This window comes from Myotis myotis, unplaced genomic scaffold (assembly GCF_014108235.1).
Source record: "Myotis myotis isolate mMyoMyo1 unplaced genomic scaffold, mMyoMyo1.p scaffold_m19_p_9, whole genome shotgun sequence".
NCBI lineage: Eukaryota > Metazoa > Chordata > Mammalia > Chiroptera > Vespertilionidae > Myotis > Myotis myotis.
Window position 1 is genome coordinate 64,635,514 of NW_023416401.1, and position 20,043 is coordinate 64,655,556.

A 20,043-nucleotide genomic window follows, 5' to 3' on the forward strand; every position below is an offset into this window, starting at 1 on the left:
CAAATGAAAAACTGCAAGGGACCAGAATCTCAAACAGAAACCAAATAAATAATTTCCAAAGAATTCTGATTTAAAAACAAAAGTGACCCTGACATTTGTATTAGCTTCGGTTTTTATAAAATCAAGGATGAGGCAGTGGGTACCAGCAAAGGATATTTTCTTAAAGATGCCACTTCCACTCACAGTCGTGGGCTGCGAAGGGACAGGCGGTGGCGTTTTGGGTGCCCCATCACCCACGGCTGTTGGGGGTTTGAGATCGATTCTCGGAGGCTGGGGGGTGGGGCGGAGGGTGCAGCAGGGGTGTTGGGGAGAAAATGAGTTTCGGGGTGGCCCTTGGGCACGAGCCCTCTGACCCCAGGGGAGGGTCTGCGGGGGTGAAGGCAGCTCCAGGAGGAGAGAGGTGCCCTTTCCTTCCGAAAGGTAAACTCCGCGGGTAAACTGAGGTCCGCGTCCCGGCTCTGCTGGTCGCTTGGGCCCTGTGTTCCGCCCAGCACGGGGCTGGGCCGGCTACTTTTCCTTCGGGGATGGGTGGGGACTTTGGGCGCTCAGCTTGGCCAGGGGAGGGGGCGTGGGGCCCCGGTGGGGAGCGCTGGGCCCAGAGTTGGAGGTAGGAGCACCCGGCTTCTCATCCCGGGCGGTCGCCAGTTTCCCCGCCCCCGACGGGGCGGGCCGGGGAGGAGCTGCGCGCGTCCCCGCCCAGAGGCGGAGCGGGAGCCGGGCAGGAGCGGACCGGGCGGGGTGGGCCGGGGACGCGAGGCGGAGCGGGGCCCCACACAGGCCGCGGCGGCTGGCTCGGGCCCCTACGGTCTCGGTGGCGGCTGGAGGAGGAAGCCCGGCGGCTGGAGAGGAGGGGAGGTGGAGGAGGTCGAGGCTGGAGCGCCGTTCGCCGCAGACTCACTTCCCCGGCTCAGCAGGGAAAGGTATGGAGAGCCCGCTCCCCGCTCCCGGCCCCCGGCCCCCGGCCCCCGGCGCCAGGTTCTCGCTCCGGGCAGGCAGGGGCTGCGGCCGCCGCGGGAGGGCGAGGGGCCCGGAGCGGCCCCGAAGCCGCGGTCGGTGCGGGGCTTCCGCGGCCAGCGCGCTCGGGACGGAGGGCTGGGTGCGCGGCATTCCCCGAGGCTCGAGGGGAGCGGTGGGCGCCGCGCCCCCTTCGCCCGCGTCTGGGGAGGCGGTGGTCGGGCCCGGGGGTCGGTGATCTCGAGAGGGGGCTACGCGGGCCGGGCGAGCGCGCCGGGATGGAGGGCAGGCTGGACCCCGCGGGCTGCGTGCTGCCGGGGAGCCCGGGGTGCCTGGTGGGCGCGCTTTGTGGGCGCAGACAAAGCCGGGCGCCGACGCTCCGCGACGACTGGGGCCGCCCAGAGGGTGGTCGCTGGGGAGAGAAGAGAAGGCTCTGGGGCCACGGCCGGGACTAGGGGAGAGGCCGGGCCGCCCTCCCTGCGGGCGTCTGCGGGTGGGGGGACGCCCTACAGGGTGGGAGCAGCTCTCGCCTATGGGCCAACCAGCAGCTCACCGGCTGCGACGGGCTTGGCGAGAGCCAGGCTCAGGAAAGGGGAGTGTGTTGGAGGGCTCACTTTGGGGGAGGGGCTGAGGGACGACTCTGTCCTGCGGGTGGGGGCTGGGCTTCGGTGGGACCGGTGGGGGGCCCGTGGACCCCCTCCAAGCTTGCACCAGGAAAGGGTACGGCTTGATATGATAAGCCTTGTGGCTGACACATATGATGAGATATGTCCACAGGTTGTTTGCGGAACCTGCTGGTGGTGGCACATCCCGTGCCAGTCTACGGGAGGGCCACTTGTCCTAGCAGTGAGACAAGGCAGACGCCCCCGGGGCCATGGAAGTGAGCACGCGTGGAGGGGTGTGTAGGCATGCATCTGAGAGTGAGTACAGTGAGGGTCCCACAGCTGCATTCAGCTGCGTTCCATCCCCTTCGCCTCCCCTTCCCTCTCGTTAGGGACATGAAGAATCCCAATTCCTGCCACAGGCCTACGCCTCTACTTGGGCTCCAAGGTGCTCTGCTCCTGTCCCCCATTCTTCAGTGACTTCCCCTCTCTCCAGTGTTAGAAGGGGCTTCTCCCCCTCACCCCCGGGTTATTCACACAGTGTAAGAACATGCTTTGGCACCCTCCTCCATCACACCCTACATTTCCTAGTCCCCCTTTTGCCTTCATCCCTCATTCTCCCTCAGCCACAGACCCACCTCTCACAGCAAAGCTTCTCCAGAGAAGCTTCTGTCCCACCATTCACTGAAACTGCCCTGGCCCCCCCCCCCTCCCCCCTCCACCAGTCAGTGTCTCCAGTGATTTCTACACCCCCACAAGCAGGTTTTCCTTGACCTCCCATGGTCTTGTTGAAAATTCTTTCCTTCTAGAACCAATGATCTCTCTTGGCTTCTCTTGGTTGTTTTCTCTTTCTCTGCCTAGCCTTTCCTAAGTCATTTTTGGGGACACCGTCACTCAACTTTGAATGTTGGAGGATCTCAGGGCTCTGTCCTCAGTCCCCTCCTCTTCCCCAATTCCCTTCTGTTGACATATACTCCCCTGCCCCCTCCAGCCCCCCACCCCCCGCCCCCAAGCTCTCATTCTTTCTTAGACTTTTAAAATCAAGCATTGATTTACAAACACAAAGATCTTAAATGTACATAATTTTCATTCTCATGATTTTAAGTAGCAGATTTTATCTCTAGCCTATCTATCCAACCACCCATGTGATGATTTATGGTGCCCTGATTGTGTCAGAGGTATGAACAACTTCATATGGATGAGACGGAACCCTGACAGCAGTCCCCAAACACAATCCTCCACAGGCCTTCCCATCTCAGTAAACCCAGCTTTAAAGACAGGAAACCAGGTGGCATCAACTCCTCCCTTTGCCTCCATCCCCACAACCAATCCAACAGCATATCCTTTTAGTCCTTTCTGCAAATTCTATCTCAGGCGTGTTCTTTAAGCTCTGACTCCACTGCTACCACCCTAGGCTTCTGCCTCAGGACTTTTATGTCATACCTGAATGCTGCTCTAATCATTTTTAATAAAGAAGTATTTAGGAAAATATTGATTAAGATACTCTTGTTCTCTAAAACCCTCAATAGCTCCCTATTGCACATAGAATAAAGTCTCAAAGTTTTCCCTGGCCTATGAGACCCTTTATGATCTGGCCATCTCTGACTTCCTCCAGCCTTATCTTGTCCCTATGTCTGCTTCCGGACATCCACACCTGAATCACTTTGCCCTGGAACATCCCAAGCTTTTTTCTGTCCTGGTGCCTTTGCTTATGCTGTGCTCTCTGCCTGTAATGTCCTTCCAGGGTTTTCTACTGGGTTGGCTTGGCTCCTTATTTTTCAGGTCTCAACTCAAACCCCTTCCCAGTCTTGGTAGAGGGCCACTCCCCAGCCCATAATTCACCAAAGCTCCTGTTTTACTTTCTTCATTATGTTTATCACAGTCCATAACTGTTTGTTACAATTATCTTTCTACTTTGCCTGGCTGGAGCCTTGACTGGGTGGCCCACTGCTGTATCTGGAGCATCTACACAGTGCCTGCCTGGCACACAGCTGCTGCTCAGGAAATCTTGAGCCAGGTGGGAAGGTTGGCGTTGGGCTAGGCAGAAGGAGGTGGGTATTGCAGTCAGCGCAGGAGTCCCCTTAAAATCTCAAATGACCCCTAACATTTTATTTTATTTCCATAAAAGCAGTTGTGCAAATGGCTGTAACAATCTGAGGCGTGTGAAGAAGGTAAATGGAAAAGGTCAAGTGTCTCGAAGGTGGGCCTGTAAGCCCAGGGGGGAGATTCGAGAACCTGGGGGATGTGGAGTCAGTGTGGGTCGCTGTGGATTAGGGATAAATGACTTCCTTTGCTCTCTTTGGTGGGCATCCAGGCTAGGTTAACAGAGGGATGTGTGTGTGTGTGTGTTCTCTAACTCGGGAGATGGGAATGGTCTGGGAAGCTGGGGATTTACCTCAGGCTGCTCTCTGGCTGCTGGGTGCCCATCCTCGGCGGACAGGGAGTTGGAAGGGTGGGACAAATGGGCTGGTGGTCTCACTATTAGACTTTTGTCTTTCCTCTTTGCACAGAGGAGCCAGCTGAGAATTGAATTGTGTGGCTGGTGCTCCCAGAATGCAGGGCCAAGAGCCAGGGGACCTCAGAAATAGAGGTAGGGGAGCTGGGCCCTGGGCAGGCAGACTGGTGAGGAACCAAGGTAACACTGTGAGATGAGCGCTGGAAATAGGGGCTGGAGGTCCAGATCTAGAGCTGGGCCGGCATGTCTGAGAAAGGCCTTAGCCTGGGATGGTTGGGAGCAAGGAGGGTATCCTGGGTGGGAAATCAGGCAGAGGACAGGAGGCTGGGCAGGGCCCTGCTATATACTCTGGGGTGCCAGGCAGTGTTTTAAGGACTTTGCAAATATTAACTCTTAATCCTTTCACTAGCTCTATAAGGCAGATCTTTTTTTTAAAAAAAAAATATAGTTTTATTGATTTCAGAGAGGAAGGGAGCGGGAGAGAAAGGTAGAAACATCAATGATAAGAGAGAATCATTAATGGGCTGCCTCCTGCACGCCCCCTACTGGGGATCGAGTCCGCCACCCAGGCATTGCCCTTGACCAGAATCGAACCCGGGATCCTTTAGTCCGCAGGCCGCTCTATCCACTGAGCCAAACCAGCTAGGGCATATAAGGTAGGTCTTACTGCATTTAACAGCTGGGAGGACTGAGGTGCAGTCGTACAACACAATAGTGACAGAATAAGGAAATGAACCCAGGCAACCTGGCTCCAGAATCCATGCTGTAGCCAGTGGTCGGCAAACTGCGGCTCGCGAGCCACATGCGGCTCTTTGGCCCCTTGAGTGTGGCTCTTCCACAAAATACCGACTTCTGCGCATGGGCGCGCATGTACAAGCGCATTGAAACTGCGCGCCATGCGCAGAAGTCGGTATTTTGTGGGAGAGCCACACTCAAGGGGCCAAAGAGCCGCATGTGGCTCGCGAGCCGCAGTTTGCCGACCACTGCTGTAGACCATCCTACTCTACCACTTTTCTCATGCCTCTCAGGTATGCACCAGCTGAAGGCTTCTTCTTAACAAGCAAATGGTTTTTCCAGACTTGCAGTTTGACATGCAGACTGCATATCTTGGAGACTGGGGAAGGTGGGAAAGAAATCATAACCTCTAAGGTAGGAGGGATCCTTGCTCAACGAGTTTCTCTGCTTCATGTCCTGGGGAGATCAACTTCTTCTGGTACTAAAACAGTTCCCTGCCTGAGATGCCACCATGAGAATGCCACCCCTCTGGGTTTAGCACTGACCTCTTCCTCTGCCTCTGGAGAGCCCGGGGCGGCCAGGTAGGGGCTCTAACAATACACTGGCCTGGTTTGGATTCCGTCTGGAATGTTGTGAGGTAGAGATTCAGACTTGGCCGTGGAAACCTGGAGGGGGGTCAGAGTAGGGCTGGGTCAGATGTGGGAGCCGAGATGGGGGAACAGAGAAATAGGAACGGAAAAGAGCTTAATCCACTTCATGGTTGGGTCTGTCCTTACCTCTTTTTGTCCATAAAATGGGATTAGAGAGGCTTTATTCCTTTGCTCTCCAGCGGTTGTGGAAGCCAGGAACTCCTGAATGTCTTCTTGCAGGCTCAGTATGAAGGAGGGCTTCCCATAGGACACCAGCTCTGAGGAACTGGGCCAGGAAGGAGGGAGCCAGGAGGTGTGGCAGCCCTGTCCTGCAAGGCTTTCCTGTTTGGTTATGAAAAGATGCCTCTAGCCTTAGCCGGTTTGGCTCAGTGGATAGAGTGTTGTCCTGCAGACTGAAGGGTCCCGGGTTCGATTGTGGTCAAGGGCATGTGCCCAGGTTTCAAGCTCAATCCCCAGTAGGGGGTGTGCAGGAGGCAGTCAATCAATCATTCTCTCTCACTGATGTTTCTATCTCTCTTTCTCCTCCCTTCCTCTCTGAAATCAATAAAATTATATATTAAAATAACACACACAAAACGATGCCTCTGGACAGGTGACTTGGCCTCCCAGGGGCCTGGCTGGCTGGCCGAGCAGAGGTTTGCTGACCACACAGGGATGGAGTCCCTTTTCTCCAATTTCTGAGCTTCAGAGTTTAAGGGATCTGCTCATCTATCTTGGCAGACTCTGCCAGCCCACCAGGAAAAGAGGAAGGCAAAGTTGGTGGCATTCTCTTCTGTATTTTGGGAAACTGAGGCACAGAGCAAGCAGACTGCTGCTGGAAGCTCATCAGGCCCATCGTTTTGGGAAGAGTCCCTTCTCCGGCAGGGAGTATGCAGGAGCTTATCCACACTGCCCGAGTCCTTGTCTGCTGGGTTGAGGTGAAAGCTGTGGCAGAGCCAGAGGCTGGCAGACTGGAGCTGAAGGTGGACTTCTTGACAGCTGGACATGGGCCCTTGTTACCTTCAGGCATCATTTGACATCTCCTATGCCCCAGCCCAGTGTTCACAACCACTGGCAACACAGGACGGGATCCTCACTCTCCAGGAACTAAGAGTGAGCCATGCCAGGTGTGATATGATGAGGTGCAGTTCCGACCAGCTTCCTCGAGGAGGTGGTGCTTTTACAGGGTGCTGAGCGACTTTGGCCAACAGAGGAGGAGTTGGCATTCCCAAGGTGGAGGGGGAGCCCAAGCCTGGAGTAGTGGGTGGAAGGCAGGTTGGGGAAGGCCTTGACTGCCAAAGTGCTGAGTCTGGACTTGATTCACTAGGCCCCTGGGAGCCACTAAAGGCTATGGGTGCAATGGCTTGATTAGAGCAGTGCTCTATAAAAGTGCATCTCAAACTTCAACATACACCTGGGAAGTTTGTTAAAAGCGCAGATTCTAACTCAGTAGGTCTAGGGTAGGGCCTGCGACTCTGCATTTCTAACAAGCTCCTGGGTGGTGTGAAGTAGCCAGTGGCGGGGGGTGTTCCCTGGGCCAATCTTTGTGTAGTAAGGGCTGAGATTATGGACTCAGGCCAGGCAGGTGCAGGGATGGGTGCCGGTCAAGTGAGACCTAGAACAGGTAAAGGGGACCATCCAGGCTCCTGTGGATTGTGTTGGGGGAGGTGTGGGGACTGCCTCTTTGGGGGCTGAGGTGGAGGTAGGGGATAGTGTAGAGGATGCAGGGTGCTGGGAAGTGGGGCTAGATGAGAGGGGGTGTCTGGGGCTTGAGTCTCAGGCCAGGAACCAGGACTATCTCCAGGGTGTCTGGCAGTGATGAGTTCCCAAGACTATCATAAGGTGTGTTAGGTAACTGCCCCAGGGCAGGGTGACATGCAGGCGGCACGTAGGCATCTTATCTGTGCCCACAGCTGAGCCCAGCCCTGTGGGTAGCCAATCTGGGGTGAGCATTCTTCCTCTATCCAGGCTTGGCCCAAGGAGATTGGGGAAATAGCTGACTTCAGCCCCAGACATAGCATCTTCTCCTAGAAGCCCCCAGAGTCTCCTCAGCGTTCGAGCCATTCCCTCCAGCAGATGCAGCATCCCTTATCCTGGCCTGCATTCTTGCAGCCGCTGCAAATGGTTACATGAGCTGCTGCTGTTGAGGCCTTCTCCCACTGGGCCCCCTCCCCGGTGCACCTGGAAGTGGGGAGGCCTAGATGCTTCCCTCTGCTCCGACCCTGGCTGGGCCACTACAGGCAAGTATCTGCTCCCCTCTGAGGCCTCAGTTTCTGTAAATTGAGGGATTCCATCCTCTCCCTGGGGAGCAGGGGAGAGGGTCACAGGATTTGTTGTGTAGGGTATGGCTTCTTCCTAGAATGGCAGCTGAATACATTTTAATTTTGTTTTAATATTAAAATTTGAATGGAGCAGAATGAGCAATTGGCATGAAAGAACTGTCCAGTGTGCTTTGGGGTCTCCCAAGGCCCTTTGCTCTCTGGGCTTGGCATGGCCTGGGGTTCGGAATCTTAGGGCACTGGTCAGATGAGGTCTCTTTAGACCCTGGCAGGAGGGTAGTCAGTCACCTCACCCAAAGGAAGGTGGTACGGTTCTGCTGCCCTGGGCAATGTCAGGAGGGGCTCTCAAGCTGAATCCCTCAAATATCCCACACACTTCCTAAAAGGACTGTAGGACTCAGTGTCTGCCTGGGTGCCCCTGCTGTGCCAGGCTCTCCTGAGGGGGCGGGAGGGGGCTGCATTTTTCAAAGACTGCTCTGAGAAACTTCAAATAAGGGTAGAAACTGGCAAATTCACTCCACCACACAACGGGAGGTTCAGAATGCTCTTTAAGAGAATTAAAGGCTCTGACAAGTCCTGCAGAAAAGAAGCCATTTGGTGTTTCCCAAAATGATTTGACCACGGAAATCTTTTTTTTTTTTTTTTCCAACTTCCTACTATCCCACCAACCAGGAAAACACCCAATGGGAAGGGCTGACGTGGAAATGCGCTGCTCCATGAAAGACTACAAACATGGGTAGCGTCCAAGTCCAGAAGTGCTGGGGAGGGAAGGAAGGGTGGATGGATAACTTCCTAGGGGAGGTGGACTTGGTAAGATGGGTACCATTTGGACAGTCAATGGAAGAAAAGGACACTGCAGAAGGAGGGATGGCGTGGAGGGACATGGGTCAGAACCAGCTCTGGGTTTTCATGGTGACAGTTCTGCTTCCCTGGGTGGGTGAAGAAGAGACCTGGGAGGACCTGTCTGGTGCCTAGGACCCAACAGTTGCCAGGCCCGGGTCTTTGGGATTCTGGCAGTGCCTCCCAACCCGCTGCTCCTGCCATCTCCTCGCTCTGCAGGTTCTCTCCCAGCTGTTCATCTCAGAAGAGAGCGGGTTGTGTCCTCTGGGCAAGAAGCTAAACCTCTCGGTGCCTCAGTTTCCTCGTTTGTACTGTGGGACTAACATTATTTCCCTTGTAGGGTTGTTGTGATCATTGAATACGTATTGGTTGCTCTTAGTGTGGCTTAGAAAGGGGACAGTGGTCAGGGACGTGAGAGGCACAAAGGCCAGCAGAGGGCATGGTGAGGCTTGGGGTGGGGTCCTGATTAGACCAGAGGAGGGGTCTTCCGTAGCGGAGGCAGAAGTGAGGGCAAGGTAGCCAGGACTGACTTCCTGGAGGAGTGGCGGGCAGGGTAAGGAGATTTGGGCAGAATGAGGAGATTTCACAGGCCACTTTGGGCCCTAGGGAACTGGTCTGGGTGTGGGAGTCAGAGGATCTTGTGGGAATGGTGGGTGGGTGTAGGAGAGGGGAGCTGAAGACAGGGAGGAGATGTCGGGGACCTGCCTTCATTCATTAGACTATGGCAAACCATTGAAAGTTTGTGTTTATTTATTTTTTAATCCTCACCTGAGGGAATGTGTGCGTGTGTGTGCGTGCACGCGCATTATATGTATGTAATTGATTTTAGAGAGAGAGGAATGGGTGGAGAGAGAGAAAAACATCGATGTGAGAGAGAAACAGCGATCGGTTGCTTCTCATATGCTCCCGAATGTACCCTGACTGGGGAATCAAACCTGCAACCTAGGTGTGTGCCCTCACCGGGAATCGAACCAGAAACCTTTGTGGTGTACAAGATGACGATGTTCCAGTCAGCTCAGCCACCTGGCCAGGGCCTGCCATCGAAGGCTTTTGAGCAGGACAGTGGTTTGATCAGAGTAGTGTTTCGGTGAGAAACATGACAGAGGTGTGATGGTGGGTTGAAGGTGCAAGACATCTTCCCCAACATTGGACCTCCTCACTGACTAGCTGTGCCCCTTTACAACTCAAAGCATGGGCAGGGGTCAGGTTGCTTATATGACCCTTATCCTCAGATTCTCAGAGCTCTGAGTCATTTTCCCCAAAAGGTTGGGAATCTCATCCTGTTGCCTTCCTGGAAGGGGTGTTGCAAGTACAGGAAGGGGGAGGGGGAGTTCCAGGGCCCTTGCTCCCTTCTACTCCTCCCCTGTGGCTGGTGGGGACCGTCCTGCCTTGCTCCTTGCTACACCTCATTTCCTCTGGAGTGTGAGGACTCTTTGTGCAGCAGCTCAGGGGGGGTGACGGGGGGGGTGACGGGGGGTGGCATTTCAAACAGTGACCCAGGAGGAGTTCCTTCAATGGTACAAAGTCGGGCAGAACGGAGGGCCCTGGCAGAGGATGCTCAGTGAGCCTGCTCACCCAGCCCAGCCACACTCTCCTGTCCTGCTTTGCCCTTCTCTTTCTTTTTTAAACAAGCAGAGTCTGGGGCTTTTCTGGCTCTCTCTAAACATGCTGGGAGGGTGGAGAGGGAAGAAAAGCATTTAGTTCAGCCAGAGCAGGGTGGCTTGGCTGGGGGAGCGCAGCACCCCTGATATCCCAATCCAGATTCCTATGTCCTCTAGCTACTTCTCGGAGGAGGGTGTAAAGGAAGGTGTGATTTAGCCCAGGAGAGGAAGCACTCGGAAATGAGCTGTAATTTATTAGAAACAGAACAAAGAACCTAGCCATCCCCTGCCAACTTTGTACCAGGCCCTGGCAGACCCAGAGTGCCTGTCCTCTCCTCATGATGCCACACTGGTAGTACCAGCAAATGATATGTCTGGGTCTCTAACCCAGGTTCTTGGACATCCGGTCCAATGTCCATTCTTCATCTCAGACCCCTCAGAGCCTGTCCACAAACCTTTAACCATGCCTTCTCACCACAACCAGACCTCACTTCTTCCCCTCCCCCACCCCAAGCTAGGCCAACCCAGCTCCCCAACTTCCTGACCCCAGGGAGGAGGGGCTGCTGGATGCTTTCGGAACTGCAAAAAGCTAGACCTTGAGTCAGCTAGATTTTAAGATGACTCAAGCAGAGACACTCAGGACCATCAATGAACAAACATTGTTGAGAAAGCTTTTTAAATGAGGCCTTTAAATGTTAAACATACAGATCCCCTTTACTCTCTTTTTTTTGGAAAACTAATTTAAAAAATCATACACAATTAATGGGAAATTTTTGATTTAATATGAAAAAGTAACACAAGACAATGACATTGACTCCTTGGGTTTTAAAAAAGAGTAAAACTTGAGCCTTAGTATCTTACTAAGTGAATTTTGGAGTGCCTTATTTTAGATGGCAGGCGTGGGACTTCTCTTGACCTGAGTTTCCTCTTCTGTAGAATGGGGATATTGACTGAGGATTCACTTATACGTACCATGTGAAATGCTTAGCACTGCGCTCTGTACCTCAGATGTGCTTAGTGAAAAATAGCGATAATGATGATGATCTATAATAATAAAAGTGTAATATGCAAATCGACCGAATGGCCGAACAGCGGAACAATAGATTGGATGACCTTCTGGACGACTTTCCAGAGAAAACCAGGGCTGTGAGGGCTGAGCCCCTTGCACACATTTTGTGCATCGGGCCTCTAGTAGAATTATAAGAACAAGTATTTGTGGTTTTTTAAAATCTGTTTTAATTGGTTTTTTAGAAAGAGAGGGAGCAAGAGAGAAACATGGACTTTTTATTGATTTTTTTTTTTTTTTTTTAGAAAGAGAGGGAGGGAGAGGGAGAAACATCGATGTGAGAGAGAAACATGGATCAGTTGCCTCCCACAAAACCCCCCCTCCTCGGGGATTAAGCCCTCTACCTGAGCATGTGCCCTGACCGGGAATCAAACTGGTGACCTTTTGGTGCATGGGACGACATTCAACCAACCGAGCCACACTGACCAGGCAAGCATTTCTTGATTTCAAAGGCTGGTGAGCTATTAAGTCTCTCTTTGAATTCAACAAAAGGACTTGAAGAATATGTTTAGTATCCAAGCTGTGTCTTAACTCCATAGGTGTTTTATGGGTTGAATCATGGCTTAAGGACCAACGTGAGCTTTTCGAAATGAACACCATTGGCTTTTCAGACCTGGTTCCAGCTCCTGCTGGGGTCCTGCTTCATTGTCGAACTTAATGGAGAGCCCTTTATTGATGATCCTGTGTTAGGAGATCCTGTGTTAAGACTTGTTAGAAGACCACAGTTACACCGCCCTGTAGTTACCAGGCAGGGAAAATCTTGGGCCGTTGAGAGAAGAGGGGACGATCTAGAGCAGGGGTGGGGGCCATCCGGCCTGCGGGCTGTATAAGGCCCATCAATCATTTGGTCTGGCCCTGCCACAGCATTAGGGGCGAGTTAATGAAAAGTTTCACCCACGAAAGCAGGCTAATTTTTAAGTTGATAATTTTGTATGGCCTGCAAATGATGTTATAACTATCCAAATGGCCCTTGGCAGGAAAAAGGTTCCCCACCCCTGGTCTAGAGGGTAGAAGGAGTGAGTTGCTCTTAGAATTTGTGTGTGTGTGTGTGTAGGCACAGCAATTAGACCAGCATCCCTGTCCCTGTTTTTGGAGGATAAAACCAAGGGCCAAAGGGTTATGGCTTAGTGTAGTGCCTGGCAAACCTTGAGCAAGCCCCTATGAGACAGGGAGACTCAGGCAGCCCACTGACCACCCCACCATCACCCTGGGCAGGAGGCAGGTGGCAGCCCTTGTTTTTGGCAGTGCAGCCAGGTTGAGCCGCTAGGCTTGGGGATGCCTCCTGCCGGACAGCCCCGAGTGCCTGGCACAGTGTGTGCAGTGCCAGTCTGTGGGGAGGGGTGAGACAGTAGAAGTGCCAGGTGGAGGGCAGTCCGTAGGCCTGCTGCCTCTGGAGGCCATTGGGCCTGAGAACTGAGCAAGCATTGGGCAGAAAGAGATGAGCTCAGTGTTGTCAAGCCCTGCTCTGCCCTCACTTTATCTGGGTGGCCTCCATCACATCTGTTGACCACCTTGAGCCTGCTCCCTCATCTGTAAAGTGGGCACCCGGGTGTTTGGGAATATCAAATGTTGCCATGAATGGAGAGTGCCCAGCTCAGGGCCTCATAATGAGGGACTCCATAAATAGGGGTTTACTGTGTGGTTCATCTGGTGGCTGGATTTTTGGGGGATGTTTTCCTTTTTTCCTCTTGTGATCTTGCATGCCACCTTCACTCTGTGATCTGTGCTGAGTGGGGGCCATAAGAGAGGCAGCTTTGTGGGAAAAGAGTTCACAGTGAAGGGGGACCCCCTCCCCACAAATGCTGCTTGGACCCAGCAAGCCTTGGGCACTTAGCTCTGCCATGTGGGCTGCAGTGTCTCTTCGGGGGCAGAGAGCTGGCAGAGGGGGGACCCGGTGGCTCTGGAGAGAGGATGGGCTTGCAGGCGACCCCCTCCTCCTGGGGGCTGGAGCTGAAGCACAGTCAGGCTTTGTGCAGAGTCACGAGGGGGCGGCGGGGGGGCTGTGCCCGGGCTTGGGCTTGTCTCACAAGTCTCAGTTCTTGTCAGTGGTTTTGAAAGAGTCAGTGGAAAGTGCTGACGGGGCAGTCCTCCTTCACCCCAGAACTGCGGGGCTGCGGCTCCTGGCAGGGAGAGGGTAGAAACCTGGCAGGGAAGCCACCTATCATCTGCCAGCTCATACCTCCCAGGCTTCAAGTGCCCCAGGTGCAGAATGGGTGGGTGTCTGTGTGGAGACACTGACCCGGTCAGGAGCTGGTCAGGACAGTGCCTGCAGGTGATGCCTGATGGAGTGGGGTTGGCAGAGGGACCTGAGGTTGTGTGTTGCGGGGTGTGCTGGGCCCTGCCATGGGAGGTGGCCTCGGGAAGTGTTCCCAGTGCTGGTGTAGGCTTGAGAAGAGAACTGGGTTCCGGAATGAGACCATCTGGGCTCCCCTCCCACCTGCAGGTCCTGCCCTAAGTTGTTTGGCCTCAGTTTCTTGTCTTTCTTACCCCACAGGCTTGTTGTCAAGGGGAGAGGGATGACCAGTTGACATAGAACTTGTCAAGGCTGGTTCCTGCGGAGTCATGACTGGTTGCCCAAGTCATCCTTGCCCTCATCCCCACATCCTGTCACTCAGCAAGTTCCCAGAAGGTCACCATAGCACTTCTCCCTCTGATCCCGTGCGGTCACTCCCTCTGCTCCATTGTCACCTCTTCAGAGAGGCTTCCCTGACCTCCCCGCACAGAGCAGCTGCGTCCCCTCACCCTGCTTTGCTTTTCTTGTGGCACCTGTTACCTCTGTTTGGTTAGATCCTCGAAGGGGAGGCTGTTGTTGTGTCCGAGGGCCTGGCACATAGTAGGGCTCGCTAAGCTTTTTGTTGTTCTTATTTTTATCGTGGTAAAATAGACATGACATAAAATTTACCATTTTAACCATTTGTAAGTAGTCCCTTCTTATCCACAGGGGATATGCTCCAAGACCCCCGGTGTTTGCCTGAAACTGTGAATACACTATATAGACATTGTGATTTTTAGTGTACATACAGACCTATGATAAAGATTATAAAGTAGACGCAGTAAAATTAACAACAATAACTTATAATGAAGTAGAATAATTATAACAATATACTATAATAAAAGTTGAATGTGGTCTTTCTCCCTGTCAAGTATTTTATTGGACTGTATGTCCAGTGTGGATACACTGGACACAGGGATGATTCACATCCCAGGCAGGATGGACTGGAACGGTGTGAGATTTATCATGCTACTCAGAAGGGTACACAGTTTAAAACGCATGAATAGTTTATTTTTGGAATTTTTCATTAAATATTTTTGGATTGCAGTTGAACGTGGGTAACTGAAACCTGGGAAAGTAAAACTATGGGTAAGGGGGGACCCCCAGGATGCCCCGTGCCCAGCCCAGACTGCTCGCCGCGTCGTGCATTGGCTCTGCAGTGCCTGCACTGTTGCTGAGTGACCATGCTGCCCACCTCCCGCTTTCTCTGGATGGTTGGGACTGCAGGTGATGCCTACAGTGGAGGGGCCATTCTCCACATTCCTCTACCTGTAGGATCTTGTGCAATCTGGGGAGCTGGGGCCATTCTGCCCTTTCTCTTGTGTGCCCCATGGGGGTGTGCTTACATGTGTGGCTGACTGGCTTGGGGAAGCTCAGGGCAAGCCCTCCATGCCTGCATTGTGGCTTGGGTAGTGGCTGCTGCAGCTTCGGAGGAAGGCCAGGTGAGTGGCCATGTGGGGCTTGCAGGGTGGTGCGTGGAGGGAAGGAAAAGCGGTATTGAGAGTTGATCTTACTAGTAAAAGCAGCACCTCGGAGTCTTTGCACATACAGTTCCCTCTGCTGGAATTAATTTCTAATTTCTTTCCTAGAAATCGTCTCTGACCCTTCTCCCTGCCCCATTAGGCACCCTTCCTCATCCTCTCCCACATTGTTCATTACAGTCCTTATCAAATCCTTATCATTGCATGTGATACCTGTGAGTTAACTGGCTGTGTACCTGTCTGTTTAACCCATTGCTGTGTTCTTCCCTGGGCTGGGAGCCTAGGACCCCTTAGAGAGCAGAGCAGTGGTGATGTAATTCCCATTTTTTTCAGATGAAGAAACAAAGTCTTCCCCAAGATCACTCAGCGCTAGATCCCATCCTGCACCCTGGTCCTCTCGAAGGAGCAGTCCCCAAGGGCAGAGGTTGGCCCTGTCTAGCTTGAGATGCTTTATAGACTTGGAATGTACAGGGCTTAGGGAGCTGGGCAACTGTGGGGAGGGGGGTAGAGGGAGACCCTCAATTTAAGCTGGGGGTAGAGGAGTGGAGCTTGGACACTGCCTGGCTTGCTGTTCTCTCTGCCTCCTCCTGTCCTGCATAGGCAGACATGATATTTCTGGGTAGGCTTGGAGTCTGCATTAGGAGCCTGCTATACATTAGCTTCATGTAGGACCTTTTTTTTTTTTTTTTTTTTTTTTAAATATATTTTATTGATTTTTTACAGAGAGGAAGGGAGAGAGAGATAGAGAGTTAGAAACATCGATGGGAGAGAAGCATCGATCAGCCGCCTCCTGCACACCTCCTACTGGGGATGTGCCCGCAACCCAGGTACATGCCCTTGACCGGAATCGAACCCGGGACCCTTCAGTCTGCAGGCCGACACTCTATCCACTGAGCCAAACCGGTTTCGGCTTCATGTAGGACCTTTAAAAAAATATCCATGCTGGGACCCCAACCCCAAACAGTCTGATTTAGATGATCCAGTTGAGGGGGGGTGGGGTGGCAAGAGGGGGGCTGGGTATCAGTCTTTTATAAAAATCTCCACTGGCTGGGAAGGAATTCCTGTCTCCTGGGCCTTGTAAGTGGTAGGGGCTGGGCCAGGCTCTCTGCTCACTCCACCCCAGACCTGAATTTCAGAAAAGAGGGAGCTGGGGCCCTGAGTGAAATGGGGAATTTGCTCTGGGTCCCCATCCTGGGGGTGTTCCCCCGGGAGAGAGATTTGATGACTATATTAGTTACCTAGTGCTGTGTAACAAACAACCCCAAAACTTAGTAGCTTAAAACAGCAGTAAACATTTATTATCCAAACATTTAGTATCCTCACAGTTTCTGTGGGTCAGAAACTTGGGAGTGGTTTTGTTGGATGCCCTTCTCTCCTAATCCTCTGTTTCTCCCCTGTCGTCAGATCACAGCAGTGCCACTGCAGGGTGAGGTGGTCTCTCCGAGGCCTGGAGGTCATCATCCTATAGTAGGGTCTTTGACCTCTCTATTGGCTGGACTTCCTCCTGCTCTTAGCACATTTGGTGTCCTGGCCCAGCCCTCCCAGTGGTCACCCGACTAGTGTGCAGACTCGGGCCTGTAGGAATATAAATATACCAATGCTGTTACCTGCCCAGTTGTGGGCTAAGCACTCTGCATTGTCACACTCAACCCTGTGAGGCAGGTATTCTTTATCCCCATTCACTTGATGAGGAAACTGAAGCTCAGGTTATTGGTCTAATAAGTGGTAGAGATTCAAACCACCGGTATTAAAAAACAAGTGATCTGGCCCGGCTGGTGTGGCCCAGTGGTTGAGCATTGACCTATGAACCAGGAGATCACTGTTTGATTCCCAGTTGGGGCACATGCCCGGGTTGCAGGCTTGATCCCCAGTGTGGGGCGTGCAGGAGGCAGCTGGTCAATGATTCTCATCACTGATGTTTCTATCTCTCTCTCCCTCTCCCATCCTCTCTGAAATCAAGAAAAATGTGTATTAAAGAACAAGTGATCTGACCCCAGGCCTGTATGAAAACCATGGTGCTATAAGGTGTCCCCTAAGGAGGGGACTATCAAGTTACATCATCAAGTGGAACACAGTAAAGTATGTTTTTGTGATTATGTTTGTGTGTATCTGAGACTCCTCCAGGGGCATGGTGACTTGGAGGCTTCAGAACAGGGTTGGTGTCTTTTTTTTTTTTAGTTTAAATATATATATTTTTGTTGACAGTATCCAGATGTCTCCCATTTTCCTCCCTTGTGCCCTCCTCGGTCCGGCCCCTATCCCCTACCACTCTATTTTCTGTGTCCATAGGCTATGCATATAAGTATATAAGTTTTTTGGTTTATCTCTCCCCATCCCCTCTGAGATAAGTTGTTCTATGCCTCCATGCCTTGGGACTTATTTTGTTGGTCATTTTATTTTGTGCATTAGATTCCACAAGTAAGTGAGATCCTGTGATCTTTGTCTTTTTCTGACTGGCTTATTTCACTTAGCACAATAATCTCCAGATTCATCCATGCTCTCTCAAAGGGTAAGAGATCCTTCTTTTTTACAGCCCCACAGTATTCCATTGTATAAATGTACCACAATTTTTTTTATCCACTCATCTACTGATGGGCACTTGGGCTGTTTCCAGATCTTAGCTATTATAAATTATGCTGCTATGAACATAGGGGTGCATGTATTCTTTCTGATTGTTTCTTAGGATATATTCCTAGAAGTGGGATCACTAGGTCAAAATGGCAGTTCCATATTTAATTTTTTGAGGAAATGCCATACTGTTTTCCACAGTGACTACACCAGTCTGCATTCCCACTAACAGTGAGTGAGGATTCCCTTTTCTCCACATGCTTATCAGCCGTTGCTGTTTGTTGATTTGATAGTAGCCATTCTGACAGGTGTGAGGTGATACCTCATTGTCGTTTTTATTTGCATCTCTCTGATGACTAATGACTTTGAGCATTTTTTCATAAGTCTATTGGCCATCTGTATGTTCTTTTTGAAGAACTGTCTATTCAGTTCCTTGGCCCATTTTTTAATTGGGTTATCCTCCTTTTGTTGAGTTGTATGAGTTCTTTATATCTTTTGGAAATTAACCCCTTATCAGATATATCACTGGTAATTATACAGTAGGTTCCATACAGTGGGTTCCCTTTTCATTTTGATGTTGGTTTCTTTTGCTGTGCCAAAGCCTTTTAGTTTGGTACAGTCCCAATTATTTCTTTTTTCCTTTGTTTCTCTTGCCCTAGGAGATGTATCGGTGAAGCTTCTTCTACATGAGCTGTCTGAGATTTTGTTGTCTATGTTTTCTTTTAGGATTTTTATAGTTTCTTTACTTACATTTAGTCTTTCATCCATTTTGAGTTTATTCTTGTGTATGGTGTAAGTTGGTGGTCTAGTTTCATCTTTTTGCATCTGCCTGTCCAATTTTCTCAGCAACATTTGTTGAAGAGACTGCCTTTGCTCCATTGTATATTCTTGCCTCCTTTATCAAATATCAATAGACTAATGGTGTGGGTTGATTTCTGGGGTCTCTGTTCTGTTCTGTTGGTCTATATGCCTGTTCTTGTGCCAGTGCCAGGCTGTTTTGATTACGGTGGCTTTGTAGTATAGTTTGATATTGTGACCCCTCCAACTTTGTTCTTCTTTCTCAAGATTGCTAGGGCTATTTGGGTGGTGCCGTGGTTTTGAGGCTGGTTTTCTCTCTAGGATCAGCCCTTTTAGGAGAACTTCCTCCCAGGGAAGTGAGTGATTGTGAGTACCATTTCATATCCGTCCTCTTGTGCCCACAGTCTGGTGTGCTGTCCCCAAGGGCAGTCTGGCACCAATGTAGTAAACCAGGATAGTGACCAACTTTGTGGTTCCTTACAATCCTGGGGGTGCTGACTTCCTGGAAGGGGGTCCCAAGTTGGGGTGTCAGGTACTGCTTAAAAGGAGGGAACCTAGGCCCTGGGTGTCTCATCCTAAAGTTTGCTTAAGGGAGCCATAGTGAAAACTGTGCCTTTAGGACTTTTCTCAGAGACACAGGAGACTGGCTAATAGAGTCTGGGATCAGGGCCAGCCTTGTTAAGGGTAGGAGAGATTATTCCCATTTTACAGATGGGGAAACCAAGGCTTAAGCCAATGGACTCTCCAAAGGCCACACTGGTTAGGGGCAGAAGTTACTGTCTGGACAATTTTATCTCCTCCAGGCGTGTCCAGAGGTGGCATAGTCATCATATAAAACCCTGACCTGTCTCTGGGCTGAGGGAGAATGGGATTTGCCTGTTTCTGTAAGATCTGGGATCTTAGTGGAAGAATGTGGGCCCTGCTGGCAGACAAGTGACTGCCTATCCTGCCAGACAGGACATCTACGGGTAGATGCACACACAGATGGGAAACCAGGGCATGAGGTTGGAGATGGAAGCTGAGCTCACTTTCCAGGGTGTCTGGCCCAGATTTTTAAAGTTCATAGGAGATGTTTAGAAGCCATCAACACCAGCACTTGATCTGCTCTATTGTCAGAGCATGATCCACTCACATGCTTTTGCTGAAGGTAGGATCTCTAGGGTGGAGTTTGGGGTAAAGCTGTTGGGGTTGGTATGGGAGCAGGAATTCAGTCGTAGGCTCTGTCCTGGCCCATCTCCACCTCTCTTTCTCTTTCCAGCCATCAAGACTGCGAGCTGAACGTTATGCCCATCAGAGACCTTACCCTTTCTCTGGCTTTTTTCCATGTTTGCTTCCCCCTCCTCTGTCCCCAAGTAGGCTTCTAGCCAGAGGCTGGTGGTCTTCAGGGTCTGTCCCTTCAGGCAGCGATAAGCTGAGGTCCTGGAACAATCCACCTGGGTCTCTCTGGCCTTGCAGAGCATCATGGGAAATAGAGGCTGGTCCAGAGTGCTCACCTCTCCAAGAATGACACTAGTGCTTATGTGGGCCGTGCTGTTGGCCATGTCCCTCCCAAATGTATAGTCGAAGGCTGCCTCTCTCCACGTAGTACAGGCTTCCCACTTCAGAAAAGGCTTACAAAGACTTTCAAAGCTGTTCTTTTAGGGACTTTACACATCTGGCTGTGGGGAAGAGATGTGGCTGACAAAGACGCTGTGCTTGGAGAGAAGTGTGAGTGCCAGGAAGGATGATGGGCCCTCCCCAGAGCTTCTTCCTCATCTTGGTCT

General features: G+C 51.7%; 1 protein-coding gene across 6 annotated transcripts in view; it reads left to right on the forward strand.

The window, feature by feature from the left end:
• Positions 1-732: 732 nt before the first annotated feature.
• SMOX (spermine oxidase) overlaps positions 733-20,043 on the forward strand; it is a 37,771-nt gene continuing 18,460 nt past the window's right edge. Inside the window, exon 1 of one of the 6 annotated variants that reach the window (XM_036321992.1) lies at positions 733-920. The gene's annotated coding sequence lies outside the window, so the exon portion shown is untranslated. Of the gene's footprint in view, positions 921-1,767; positions 1,875-7,377; positions 7,616-16,885; positions 16,994-20,043 lie in introns of those variants that run through there. The other 5 variants (XM_036321985.1, XM_036321991.1, XM_036321990.1 and 2 more) reach the window with 5 other exon arrangements.